Source organism: Thamnophis elegans, chromosome 3 (genome assembly GCF_009769535.1).
Source record: "Thamnophis elegans isolate rThaEle1 chromosome 3, rThaEle1.pri, whole genome shotgun sequence".
Lineage (NCBI taxonomy): Eukaryota > Metazoa > Chordata > Lepidosauria > Squamata > Colubridae > Thamnophis > Thamnophis elegans.
Genome location: NC_045543.1, coordinates 71,317,046 through 71,331,349, shown reverse-complemented (window position 1 = coordinate 71,331,349; position 14,304 = coordinate 71,317,046). Strand labels below are relative to the sequence as shown.

The 14,304-nt window shown below is 43.8% G+C and overlaps 1 non-coding gene across 1 annotated transcript; it reads left to right on the top strand.

The window, feature by feature from the left end:
- Positions 1–7,439: 7,439 nt before the first annotated feature.
- Positions 7,440–7,546, top strand: LOC116506870. The gene has a single exon (XR_004255084.1). It is a non-coding gene; the product is annotated as a U6 spliceosomal RNA (small nuclear RNA).
- The last annotated feature ends 6,758 nt before the right edge of the window (positions 7,547–14,304 follow it).

Sequence of the window (14,304 nt, the reverse complement as noted above, 5' to 3'; positions counted from 1 at the left end):
CCGAATGCTGAGTGAATGTTGTACTTTTATGGTTAATTATTTTTTTTACTCACGTTTTCTTTTATGTCTTGTCTTGCACTCCCTTCCCTCATTATTGTAAGCCGCCCTGAGTCCCCTCAGGGAAAAGGGCGGCCTATAAGTGTTCAATAAACTACAAACTAAACTACAAACTTCCATCGGAAATATACAAAAAACTTCAAAATACCGTAGAAGACAAATTATTAGAATTATTCAATGAGGCACTACAAAATGGTAAGGTCCCAAAATCATGGGGGGAAGCCTACATTACCTTAATACCAAAGGAAGAGGCGGATAGTAGTAAAGTTCAAAATTATAGACCTATATCTCTGTTAAACGCAGATTACAAAATCTTTATATCAATATTGGCGGAAAGATTAAAAATAATATTAAATCAAAGTATCCATCCAGATCAAAATGGCTTTCTCCCAAAAAGACACATTCGGAACAATACAAGAACAATAATCAACACTTTGGAATTCTACGAAACAAGATCCGAGAAACAACTAGCATTAATTTTTGTCGACGCGCAGAAAGCTTTTGATAACTTAGATTGGAACTTTTTAATCACACAACTAAAAATGATGAAATTCGGCAACAAATTTATTAAGATTATAGAATCTATATACTCAGAGCAATCAGCAAACATTATAATTAACGGAGAACTAACAGAGAGGGTACGAATCAGAAAAGGTGTTAGACAAGGGTGTCCACTCTCCCCATTACTATTTATTATGTCGCTAGAGGTTCTCCTAAATCAGGTAAGATTAAACCAGGAAATTAGGGGTTTGACTATAAAAAAAGAACAATATAAAACACAGGCCTTTGCGGACGACATGGTCTTTATTGTGGAAGACCCTCTAATTTCAGGACCGAAACTGATGAAGGACATTGAGGATTTTGGGTGTGTGGCCGGATTAAAAATAAATAAGGAAAAAACAAAAATGATTATAAAGAACTTTCCCAAAAAACAGATTGAAGAACTAGAGAAAGCAATGGAACTAAAGGTAACTAAAAAGATTAAATACTTAGGGATTTGGCTGTCTGCGAAATGCTCTTCTATAAAAGAAGATAACTATGATAAACTACTACGAAACATCCAAAAAGATTTTAAAAATTGGTCGAAACTACAAATATCATTGATGGGAAGAGTCGCAGCAATTAAGATGAATATCTTGCCCAAAATCCTCTACTTATTTCAAACAGCACCGGTCAAACTAGGAGAAAAATTCTATAATGATTTGGACAAAATGGTACGAAATTTCGTGTGGAATGGCAAAAAGCCTAGAATAAAATATAAGCATCTTCAGGATAAAAGAGCGCAAGGCAGAATGGGCCTACCGGAAAGCATATCATCAAGCAGCAACAACAACGTGGATAAAAGAGTGGGTAATGTTAGTCAACAAAAGAATCTTAACGATAGAGGGCCACGACTTGCAATGCGGATGGCACAATTACTTATGGTGTGAGGGAAATAAAGTCCACAATTATTTTAGAAGACATCATTTAAGAGGGGTATTAATTAAGGATTGGCTGGAAATCAGAAGGAAATTTTACATCCAACTACCCAAATGGATATCCCCGACGGAAGCCTTGATATACCCAAATTTGATAAATTTTGATAAAATTGTTATTTACCAACAGCTGCTAGATGATCAAAATAAACTAAACTCCAGGGAAAATTTGGCTGAAATGGGAATAAACATTGATTGGTGGCCATATCTTCAAATTCAAAATAAATACAAATCAGACTTAGCACAATTTGGGTTTCAGAACAAGGACCAGGAACTGGATAAAATCTTAACAGGTCTAGACGAGAAATTAATCTCGAAAATATACAACTGCCTGCTGACTCGAAAAATGGAAGCAGAAAGAGTAAAAGAAGTCATGGTAACCTGGGCCCAAAATATCGGCCACACAATAGACCTAGATGACTGGGAAAGGGTTTGGGAGTGGAACCTGAAATTGACAAAATCGACGGCCTATAAAGAAAATATATACAAAATGTTCTACCGCTGGCATCTCTCTCCGACAAGACTGGCAAAAATTTCCTCAAAAATATCGGCCAAATGCTGGAAATGTAAAACAATGCTGGGCACGTACTACCACATGTGGTGGATGTGTCCGGTTGCCAAAGCGTATTGGAAGCAAACGCTAAGATGGCTGAATGAAATCTTGTCAATGAAATTATGTCTTAAGCCGGAAATCTTTCTACTAGGGATAACAGATCAAAAAATATGTAAACCCAATCAATACCTTCTCGTCCATATTTTGACGGCGGCAAGGATCGTTTACGCACAGTGCTGGAAAAGTGAAAATGCCCCCACTAGCACTATGGTGATGAATAAAATCTTAGAATTAGCAGAAATGAACAAATTGACGATGCGGATTAACGATAAAGAAGATACAGACTTTTATAAAGTCTGGGAGAAATTGTACAAATGGCTGGATGAGACAGTGAAGATTTAGATATAAAAGGAGATAGCTGACTAACTTAATACGATTTAAGCAACAACTCAAACATACATTATACAAAAACTGAGGGACAAATGAGAGTAGAAATGTATTAAAGGTGAGAATTCACCGTTGAGCAACTCCGCTAGACCACAACTTTGGAAAAACTTGAAAAGCTGATAGGTAATCCTACCTGCATGGAATTAGCAACCTAGTTTCATTCTAGGTAAGGCGAGATGAGCAATGGGAGATGAAAATATCTTTTCATCTCGCATTTTGTAAATCTTGCCTTTTTTAAACAAGGAAAGAAAAAGAGAACCAGGTCGTCCCCAGTAGAGGAGAATATGCAAATGCAACAACGGTTAGAGTGGATGGAGGGAGGGGTAGAAGGAAAGACAGGAAGGAGAGGAGAAAGGAGAGGAATAGGAGAAAGGGAAAGGCAGGGGAAGAATGGGAGGGAATGTAAGAGTAGGAAAGAGGGGAGGAATCGGAAGAAGGGGGGAAGGTTAAAGGGGAGGAAGAGTAAGGAGAGAAGGGAAAGGAGAGGTGGAAAGAAGGAAGGAGAGAAGAAAGAGAAGAAAGCGGGGTAGGAAGGAGGGAGGGAAGCAGGGAGGGAAGCAAGGAGGGAAGGAGGGAGGGAGGGAAGGAAGGAGAGAAGGAGAGAAGAAAGGAAGGAAGGAAGGAGGGAAGAAAGGAGGGAATCTAAGAGAAAAGAAAGAAAGGAAGGAGGGAAGGAAGGAGGGAATGTATGAGAGAAAGAAGGGGGGAAGGAGAGAGGAAAGGGAGGGGGAAGGGAAGGAGAAAAGGAGAAAAGAAAGGAGGGAAGGAAGGAGGGAGGGAAGGAGGGAAGGAAGGAGGGAGGGAAGGAGGGAAGGAAGGAGGGAGGGAAGGAGAGAAGGAGGAAGGGAAGGAAGGGGAGTGGCAGAGAAGAAACGAGGGAAGAAAAGAGGGAGGGAGGGAAGAAGATGCCTAACTTTTGATGTCTATAACGATTTTGTTATTATGGAAATGTCTCAAAACGTAGTCAAATGTAAAGCAAAAAAAAAAAAAAGGAAGGAGCAGAGAGACAAACCAGTCGAAATCAAAGCATCTGTTACTATTGACAACCCAAAGAAGAGCATAGACGCTGAGTTGGAATTGACAGCCTCAATAACTTGAAGGAATTGGCCACAGTTTTGATATTGAAATGTGATATTATTTTTTTATTATTATTTTTTTATTTAAGTATTTTTATTAGTAAAAGAAAAATACAACAACCAATAACTGGTAAAAGACAATACAACATCCACTGTTTTGCTTTACAATTGACTGTGTTTCAAGACATTCCCATAATATCAAAATCATTATAGACATCAAAGGTTAGGTATCTTCTTCCCTCCCTCCCTCTTTCCTTCCCTTGTTTCTTCTTTCCCACTCCCCTTCCTTCCCTCCCTCCTTCTCTCCTTCCCTCCTTCCTTCCCTTCTTTCTTTTCCTTTCCTCCTTTCCTTCCCCTTCCCTTTCCTCTCTTCTTCCCCCCTCCTTCTCTCATATCTTCCCTCCCTCCTTTCCTCCTACCCTCCTTCCTTTCTCTTCTCTTAAGTTCCCTCCTTTCTTCCCTCCTTCCCTCCTTCCTATCTACTCTCCTTCTCTCCTTCCTTCCCTCCCTCTTTCCCTCCTTGCTTCCCTACCTTCTTCCCTTCCTCCTTCCTATCCCACTTTCTTCTCTTTCTTCTCTCCTTCCTTCTTTCCACCTCTCCCTTCCCTTCTCTCCTTTCTCTTCCTTCTTTTTAACCTTCCCCCCCCTTCTTCTGCCTTTCCCTTTTTCCTGTTCCTCTCCTTTCTCCTCTCCATCCTGTCTTTCCTACTACCCCTCCCTCCCTCCAATCTAACCTTTGTTGCATTTACATATTTTCCTCTACTGAGGATGACCCGGTTCTCTTTCCTTTCCTTATTTAAAAAAGGCAAGCTTTACAAGATGCAAGATGAAGAATTATTTTCATCTCCCATTGCTCACCTCGCCTTACCTAGAGTAAAACTTGGTTGCTAATTCCATGCAGGTAGTTGTAACGGATTACCTATCAGCTTTTCAAGTTTTCCCGACGTCCTGGTCTAGCAGAGTTGGTCAACGGTGAACCCTCACCTCTAATACTTTTCTCCTCTCACTTATCTCTCAGTTTTTGTATGTTATTTGTTAGGATTGTTGCTTGAATCGTGTTAAGTTAGTCAGCTATCTCCTTTTATGTCTAAGTGTTCACTGTCTTATCAAGCCATTTGTACAATTTCTCCCAGACTTTATAAAAGTCTGTATCTTCTTTATCGTTAATCCGCATCGTCAATTTGTTCATTTCTGCTAATTCTAAGATTTTATTCATCACCATAGTGCTGGTGGGGGCATTTTCACTCTTCCAGCACTGTGCGTAAGCAATCCTTGCCGCTGTCAAAATATGGACGAGAAGGTATTGATTAATTTTACATATTTTTTGATCTGTTATCCCTAATAGGAAGGTTTCCGGGTTAAGACATAATTTCATTGACAAGATTCCGTTCAGCCATCTTAGTATTTGCTTCCAATACGTTTTGGCAGCCGGACACGTCCACCACATGTGGTAGTACGTGCCCAGCGTTGTTTTACATTTCCAACATTTGGCCGATACTTTTGGGGAGATTTTTGCCAGTCTTGTCGGAGGAAGATGCCAGCAGTAGAACATTTTGTATATATTTTCTTTATAGGCCGTCGAAGGAGCAGAGAGACAAACCTATGGCGATCGCATAGGAAGGAGCAGAGAGAGAAACCAGTTGAAATCAAGACATCTGTTACTATTGACAACCCAAAGAAGAGCCCTACATGACTTAGGGCCAGAGAACCTTCGAGACTGCCTACTGCCATATACCTCCCAGCGGCCAGTAAGATCCCACAGATTGGGCCTCCTTCAGATGCCGTCAGCCAGACGTGTCAGCTGGCAGGCCCCCAGAGGTGAGCCTTCTCTGTGGCTGCTCTGACTCTTTGGAATCAGCTACCCCCAGAGATCCGGACCATACCCACTCTGATGGCCTTCAGGAAAGCTGTAAAAACTTGTCTGTTCCGGCAGGCCTGGGGCTGTTGACCTCACTGTTGAGGTCGAGCCCCGATTAGAAGGAATGTATGACATGTTGCTATTTTAAACCGTGTTCTTTTGTTATGTCTTCGTTAATGTCTTTTTTTCTCCCTTTTTTGTAAGCCGCCTGGAGTCCTTCGGGATTGGGCGGCATATACATTTTATAAATAAAAATAATAAATAAATAAATAAATAAATAAATAAATAAAGAGGAGGACAACGCAAAATTGGCAGAGAGGGTGAGCTGGAAAGAAAGAGGCTCTGGGAAGGGGATTTTTTTTGCAGTTCAGATTTTTGCCGAAAAGAAGTGGGAGCATAGACGCTGAGTTGGAATTGACAGCCTCAATAACTTGAAGGAATTGGCCGCAGTTTAGATATTGAAACGTGATATTAAGGAAGGTTAATTATTGTTAAATATTGAGATATATAATTATTGATACCATTGATATTGCTGATAAAGTAGAAGTAAAGTAGAATTTATATGCAATTGTGGGCAAGGATAAAAATGGCAGCTTCAGTAAAGTTAGTGAAAAAAACTACACCCAATATGATTTCAGCAACAACCCCCTCCTCAAATCAAAGATCAATTGAGAGTGCATGGGGGCTGGAGAAAGGTGGAACGATGGCAGGAACAACGGGACCAGCACTAACAAATAAATAAATAAATAAATAAATAAAGCGGAGGACAACGCAAAATTGGCAGAGAGGGTGAGTTGGAAAGAAGGAGGCTCTGGGAAGGAGACTGTTTTTGCAGTTCAGATTTTTGCCGAAAAGAAGTGGGAGCATAGACGCTGAGTTGGAATTGACAGCCTCAATAACTTGAAGGAATTGGCCACAGTTTAGATATCCTCAAATCAAAGATCAATGGAGAGCACATGGGGGCTGGAGAAAGGTGGAACGATGGCAGGAACAACGGGGCCGGCACTAACAATGAGGAGTATGCAATTGATGCTGGAGTGATATGGCAAATCCCCCAGCTGGTAGGAGAAACCCACTAAACGGACAAGGATTTATCCTGCCATTTGGTTAGGACTGGAGCAATGGTGACCGCATGCTGAGATGTAGTTCTGCAATCGTTGAAGTCTGGACGGACGTCGTTTCCTGCCAGCCTTTTCGGTGTGCTCCATCAAAGTGGCATTTATTGAGTAATCTGGTTCAGTATCATACACATGTGCAAGGAAGGAAAATGGCTGCCTAAGCTTCGTCGCTCAGGCTTGTGAAAGACAAACCAACAAAGCTTTATGGAACTAAAGCCTTGGAAATTGCGGAAAAGGGGTTCCTGCATGAGGCCAACATCTAGAGGATCCAGAGACGCAACTACCTGAAAGGACGCTGCTTTCAGGTGGCTCTCAGACGGTGTTGCTGCCCTCGGTGACTCCTGCGCTGACAACGACAATGCTGCGCTGACAATGACGATCTCAGCTCCACTGCCGTAGGGAGCCATTGGGCTTATGCCGGGCTGTGCCGATGCAAAGGGACCAGCAGATTAAAGGGAAAACACTGAAGACCCTGGGGTGATAAGGCAAATCCCCCAGCAGGTAGGAGAAACCCACTAAATGGACAAGGATGTATCCTGTCATTTGGTTAGGATCGGAGCGATGGTGACCACATAAGAAGGAGCAGAGAGAGAAACTAGTTGAAATCAAGACATCTCTTACTATTGACAACCCAAAGAAGAGCCCTACATGACTTAGGGCCAGAGTACCTTCGAGACCGCCTACTGCCACATACCTCCCAGTGGCCAGTAAGATCCCAGAGACATTGATGAAAAGCCAAGAAGTAATGGCTACAAATCATGAAGAGACAAGGAGGAATCATGAAGAAATAAAAAACGAAATGGGAGAATTGAAACGAAATATCAAAAATGTGGATGACAAAATTGAAAGGATACAGTGCTCGCTTCGGCAGCACATATACTAAAATTGGAATGATATAGAGAAGATTAGCATAGCCCCTGTGCAAGGATGACACACAAATTTGTGAAGCGTTCCATATTTTTGTTACCCCCATCTTGGAGGACAGCCTTCATATCCCTGATACCTTAAGAAGATCAAGACCTTAGTCAACCAAAAAACTACAGACCTATATCCTTACTTAACATAGATTATAAAATTTTCACTAAAATACTAGCAAATAGGTTAATGTTGGTTGTTCAGCAATTGATTCATAATGATCAAACCGTTTTTATACAAGGGAGACAAATGAGAAGTAATGTAAGACAAATTGTTAATATACTGGAATACTTGGGGAAGAATAATCAAATCCCTGCAGCGTTTATATTTTTAGATACCAATGACTCCCAAAGGGGGCAACCAGTGGGAGGCCATCTTCTGGCCTTTGCTCATCAGTGGGCGGAGACCACGTCCGACGCCTGGGCCCTTCAGGTGGTGAGGCTGGGTCTCACCCTGGAATTTCTCTCCATTCCCCCAAGATGGTTTATCAGGTGCCCCGTGCCCAGGTGCTCAGTAAAGCGGTGCCTCATGGATGCCAAAATACATTATCTCATCTCCATCAATGCCATAGAGCAGGTTCCCAAAGGGCAGGAAGGTCAGGGGTTTTACTCCATTTTGTTCTTGGTGCCCAAAAACTGAGGAGGATGGCGGGCCATTCTAGATTTCAAAAGACTCAATTGTCATCAAGTATCAGAGGTTCAAAATGCAGTCTTTAAAAAGCATTCTAGCATCCATCCGCCAAGGTGACATGATGACATCAGTCGACATCAAGGAGGCGTATCTCCATGTGCCCATCCACCCGGCACATCGATGCTTTCTACGCTTCCAGTTTGCGGGCCGTCACTTTCAATACCGGTCCTTGTCTTTCGGCCTTTCATCGGCCCCCTGCACCTTTACCAAGCTCCTTGCGGTGGTGGCGGCCTCGCTTCGCTCAGTTCCGGTGAGAGTAAATTGTTATTTAGACGACATCTTGGTCTTGTCACTGTCCCAGGAACAGGCTCTCTGGGATCTTCAAGTAACAATGGACTCCCTGCGGAGGCACGGGTTCATGCTGAATCTTCCCAAGAGTCATCTGCAGCCAACTACATCGCTGCTTCACTTAGGGACTGTCATCAATTCCACTACCTGTGAAGTCTTCCTCTCCCTGGAGAGACGACAGAGCATCCAACGGCTGGCAGCTCAGGTTTCAGCCTTGCGACTTGTGCCCCTGGCTCTACTCTCTCAACTGTTGGGGAAGATGATTTCCTGCATCGACATTGTTCCATTGTGTTTCACGCACAACCACTCCAATGGTTCCTGCTTCCCTATCAGAGGTCCCACACCAGTCATTCACAACTCAAGGGCCGCCTTCCGCCCAAGCCTCTCAGATCACTTCAATGGTGGACATCTTCCAAGATCCTCAAGGGATGCCCGTTCAAGGAGCCAGACCACATCCAGGTTACGACGGATGCCAGCCTATTCGGATGGGGCGGCCATGCCCTGGATCGGGTGGCGCAGGGTCGGTTGTCGGACCGGGAGCTGTCCAACAGCATCAATTGGCTAGAGTTGCGGGCCATCCATCTGGCCCTGCGAGAATTCCAGGACATTGTGACTCACAAATTTGGCCAGCGTTCCATCACTCAGGCTGGGGGGTCAAAATTTACACCCCTCAGATAGGGTCCACAACTTGGGAGTCCTCCTGGACCCACAGCTGACTTTTGACCATCATTTGTCAGCTGTGACCAGGGGGGCATTTGCCCAGGTTCGCCTGGTACACCAGTTGTGGCCCTACCTGAATCGGGAGGCCCTCACAACAGTCACTCGAGCCCTTGTGATCTCTAGGCTGGAATACTGCAATGTGCTCTACATGGGGCTGCCCTTGAAGAGCACCCGGAGACTTCAGCTAGTCCAGAATGCGGCCGCGCGAGTGATCGTGGGCACACCTCGGTTCGCCCACATAACACCGATCCTCCGTGAGCTGTGCTGGCTACCTGTTGATCTCCGGGTGCGCTTCATAAAGCCCTCCATGGTAGTGGATCTGACTATTTGAGAGACCGCCTTCTGCCGATTACCTCCCTTCGTCCCATCAGATCGCACAGATTAGGCCTCCTCCGAATTCCATCCGCCAGTCAGTGCCGACTGGCGACTACGCGGAGGAGAGCCTTCTCAGTAGCAGCTCCGACGCTTTGGAATGATCTCCCCGTGGAGATTCGTACCCTCACCACCGTCCAGACCTTCCACACAGCCCTCAAGATCTGGCTATCCCGTCAGGCCTGGGGATAAGACCCTAATCTCGCCCCACCCGAATGCTGAATGAATGTTGTGTTTTATTGTTTTATTTTATTATATTCCACATTTTCTTTTTGTGTTTTGTCTTGCACTCCCTTCCTACAAATTGTAAGCCGCCCTGAGTCCCCTCAGGGAAAAGGGCGGCCTATAAATGTCAAATAAATGAAATGAAAATGAAATGAAAATGAAAATGAAACACGTTCTGATCCTGACCGACAATGTGGCCTCCAAGGCACATGTCAACCGCTAGGGGGGCATGCATTCTAAGGCCCTCATGATGGAGGCGGAGAAATTACATCGCTGGTCGGAATCTAAGCTGTTGTCCCTTCGGGCAGAACACATTTCGGGCGACTCCAACGTCCAGGTGGACTGGTTGAGCAGAGCCACAGTGGATCATGTGGAGTGGCAGCTCCACTCCGACCTGTTCCAGCAGCTCTCCCGCTGGTTCGGCCATCCAGCAGTGAATTTGTTCGTGCAACCCCACAATGCGCAACTGCCCTGGTTCTACTCCAGGTACATGACTCCCGGGGCGGAGGGAGTGGATGCCTTGCGCAGCCTGTGGCCGGCGGGCCTTCTCTACGCCTTCCTGCCTCTGCCAGTGATTCCGGCGGTCATCCAGAAGATTCTGTCGGAACGAGCGGAGGTCCTCTTGGTGGCTCCGATGTGGTCCCGGCGAACCTGGTATGCCGACCTGGTGCACCTGTCGATCTCGCATCCATGGAGGATTCCGGACAATCAGATCCGGCTCAACCAGGGGGCCCTCGTACATCCCAACCCCCAGTTGCTACAATTAGCTGTGTGGCACGTGAGCGGACTATCCTGACTGACCTTCATTATTCCAGCAAGGTCATTGACACAATTCAAGCGGCCCGTTGCCCCTCCAACACTCAAATTTATGAAGCTACCTGGCAGGCCTTCTGCAGGTGGTGCCGTCGAACTGGGGCAGATCCTCTCCAAGATTCGGTGCCCCGAGTATTGGACTTTCTGCAATCTGGACTTAACAAAGGTTTGGCACCCAATACGCTTCACAGGCAGGTCACGGCCCTTGCCATGGTGATTGGGGGAGGTCAGGGATGCTCCTTGTCTCAGCATTCGCAAGTCAAGGCTTTCCTGAAGGGGGCAGCCAACATCCAGCCTCCAACCATGCACCGCAACCCTACATGGGATTTGTCATTAGTACTAAGGGTGCTTATGGGCTCTCCATTTGAACCTATCTCTTCCATCAGTCTTCGACTACTGACTCTTAAGACCATGTTCTTAGTGGCTATTACATCAGCCAGACGAGTTTCCGAATTGGAGGCACTGTCGGTTCGGGCAGACCTCTGTATATTCCATCCCAACAGAGTCGTTCTTTGTTTGGACCCGGCCTTTTTGACAAAAGTCAACACGCTGTTCCATAGGGCTCAGGAACTCGTCCTTCCGGATTTTTGTCCCAACCCTTCTCATCCACAGGAACGCCAGTGGCATCACCTGGATATGCGTAGGGTTCTTCATCGTTACGTGAAACGCACAGCATCTTTCCGGCGGTCGGAAGCGCTCTTTGTGTCCTTTCAACCATCATCCATGGGGCAGAAGGTCTCTTCCCATACGATAGGTCGATGGTTAAAGGCGTGCATCGCTCTCGCCTATGACTCACAATCTCAACAGGTACCCAGGTGCATCACCCTTCATTCTACCAGGAGTGCGGCCACCACGGCGGCCTGGGCCACGCAAGCTTCAGTGGAAGAAATCTGTAGAGCAGCTACCTGGTCTTTGCCATCTCCGTTCATCAGACATTACGAGGTTGACGTGTATGCCTCGGCTGAGGCTTTCTTTGGGCGGCGTGTGCTGCAACAGGTGCTCCCTCCCGCGGGGGACCCTGGCCAACCTAGCTCCCACCCTGGACTTTAATTGCTTTGGCATGTCCCATGCTTGGATTCCCCAAGCAGCACACAGGAGAACGACCGTTGACTTACCTGAACGGTCCTTCTATGTGTGCTGAGAGGGGAATCCAAACCCGCCCGCAGCTTCGGCTGGCCAGGGTTGTCGTGACTTTTACATTGACTGACTATTCATTGACTTGTGACTTGACTATGACTGACTTACCTGGTTTGTAACCTTGGTTTATGACATGTTTGTATACTGTTTGGGCTACGGCCATCATTGTTATTGTTCTTGTTCTTGTTATACATCATTGAACGGCTGACTTCGTACAAAACTGACCCATCCAGTCAGAGGAGGCGTGGTCACCAATTTACATAACTCAGTCTCTAGGCTAATGGACAAAGTTAACCCATGGTTGGATTCCCCTCGCAGCACACATAGAAAGACCATTCAGGTAAGTCAACGGTTGATTAAAACCTTTGAATGTACTAAAAGAGGAAAAGATTATTCAAACATGGTTTCAGTACGGGCAGTTAGAGGCCAGATGGAAAAAAGATCAAAAAATTGGTTTTACGCAAAATGAGGATAATTTACTAAAACAAATTAGGAATCAAAGTCCAATGCATATAAAGAGACTAATGCATTAATAGAAATGGATTCGGAAACAGAATTAGTTAAAGACTGTATGATAAAGTGGGCACAAAATTTTGAAGAACCAATAATGTTGGATACATGGGAAAAGATTTGGGTAAGAAATGTAAAATTTACACAAGCCCAAAACTTGAGAGAAAACTTTTATAAGATGTTTTATAGATGGCATTTAGATCCTAAAAAATTGGCTTCTATGTATCCGAATTTACAACCTAAATGCTGGAGATGTGATTTTCTCGATGCTACATACTATCATATATGTTGGACTTGTAAAAAGGTAAAAGCATTTTGGATGAAAATATGGTGGATTATGCAAAATGTTCTTTAAAAAAGGATAAAGTTTACCCCTCAGTTATTCTTGTTAGGTATAATTACTGATTGTACATTTATAGAGACTAATTTAATTTTGCATTTAATAACTGCAGCAAGACTGTTGGTGGCGCAATACTGGAAGAAGGAAGATCTGCCTACTATTCAAGAATAGACATTAAAAGTAACAAACTTAGCAGAGATGGCTAAAATATCAGCATATCTCAAGGATCACTCAAATGAGAGATATAAACTGGAGTGGAGAAGATGGATTGACTATACTCAAAATAAATATGGGACTAAGAAATTCCAGATAGTTTATGACTGAAGAAACAAGGAATGATATAATTTGTTTAGAATTAGCCTAGCAAAGAGGAGTTAAAGCTCAAATGAAAGATGATACTAACTTAAATAAACTATTCTTAAATAAACTAAGTTTATTTTAGAATATCTTTGTTAAAGATTTTTACCCTGCACTGGTTCTGGGAAGTCGGGGGGTGGGAGAGGTTGGGGGAGGTTGGGGGGGAAGGGTAGTGGGGGGGGAGGTTGGGGGGGAAGGGTAGTGGGAGGGAGGTAAACATTTATAAAAAAAAAATTTCAAAAATTTTCAATTAAGAAAATATTGAAAGGATACAGAATGCCTTAGCAATCAATGAACAGAAAATCCAGAACATAGAAACAAAAATAGAACACATGCGCATACCAAAAACCAGAAGAACAGCTGGCAACAGTGCGCATGCCCACAGAAAGGGCTCTGCATGCCACCTCTGGCACACGTGCCATAGGTTCACCATCACAGGCATATACCATAGATCCAAACTTGTTAACATTGCCATCTGCTGGTTAAATACTAGGGTAGTTGTTGCATAAAAATACATTGCAACAATGAATTCCAACAATGCCAGGGATCAGCTTTACAAGATATTTTGGAATCACAACACACACACAAACACCAACATTTGCAAAATGTGCTTGAAATTCCTTTGCTTTAAGGTACATACGCACAGTGTAGATTTTAGTGAACTCCTAGTGTTATGAAGTATTTTTATATTAGATTCCAATTTTGCAGTGTAAGTTGCAAACAATTTTTTTCTCATTGGATACCAACAATAGTATTATAGCTGAAGATGTGACATGAATAAGTGTAGGAGCAAGTGTAGAGGCAATTTAGTCATTTTTTTACATTTTATTATACGCTGTGCTACTAGTTTTTATGTTTACTATATGTGATTGAATTTTTTTGTTTCAAAATTGCATTAGTTTATCAGGCTATAAAACACAAAGAGCATGAAAATAATGGGACACTAAGGGAGGAAAAAGGGAAAATTGTGGGGTTAAAGGGGAAAAAGAACAGAACAGGTGTTGGCTTCTGACTCTCTTTAGCACAATAGAAGATAACAGCACTACGGCCTCAACCTTTTATTTTTACACAATAATATCTACTAGCCATTTCTATAACAATTGGTTTCTTTAAAAAAAATTCCCTTCCTGTTGGCATCAATATGCAAAACAAACCAGCCATACACTACCTGCCTCAAAATATATACACTACCTGCCTCAAAACTGATTCAACCTCTTAGCAATAATACCGAACAAGCTCAGTTCTTCATTTACAGGTTTACTGTCAGTATAAAAATCCAACAGCGATAATCCACCTCCCATGGATGAAAATTATGGTCCTTGCCTGCAGAGTAGTGATTTAACCCTGCAAGTC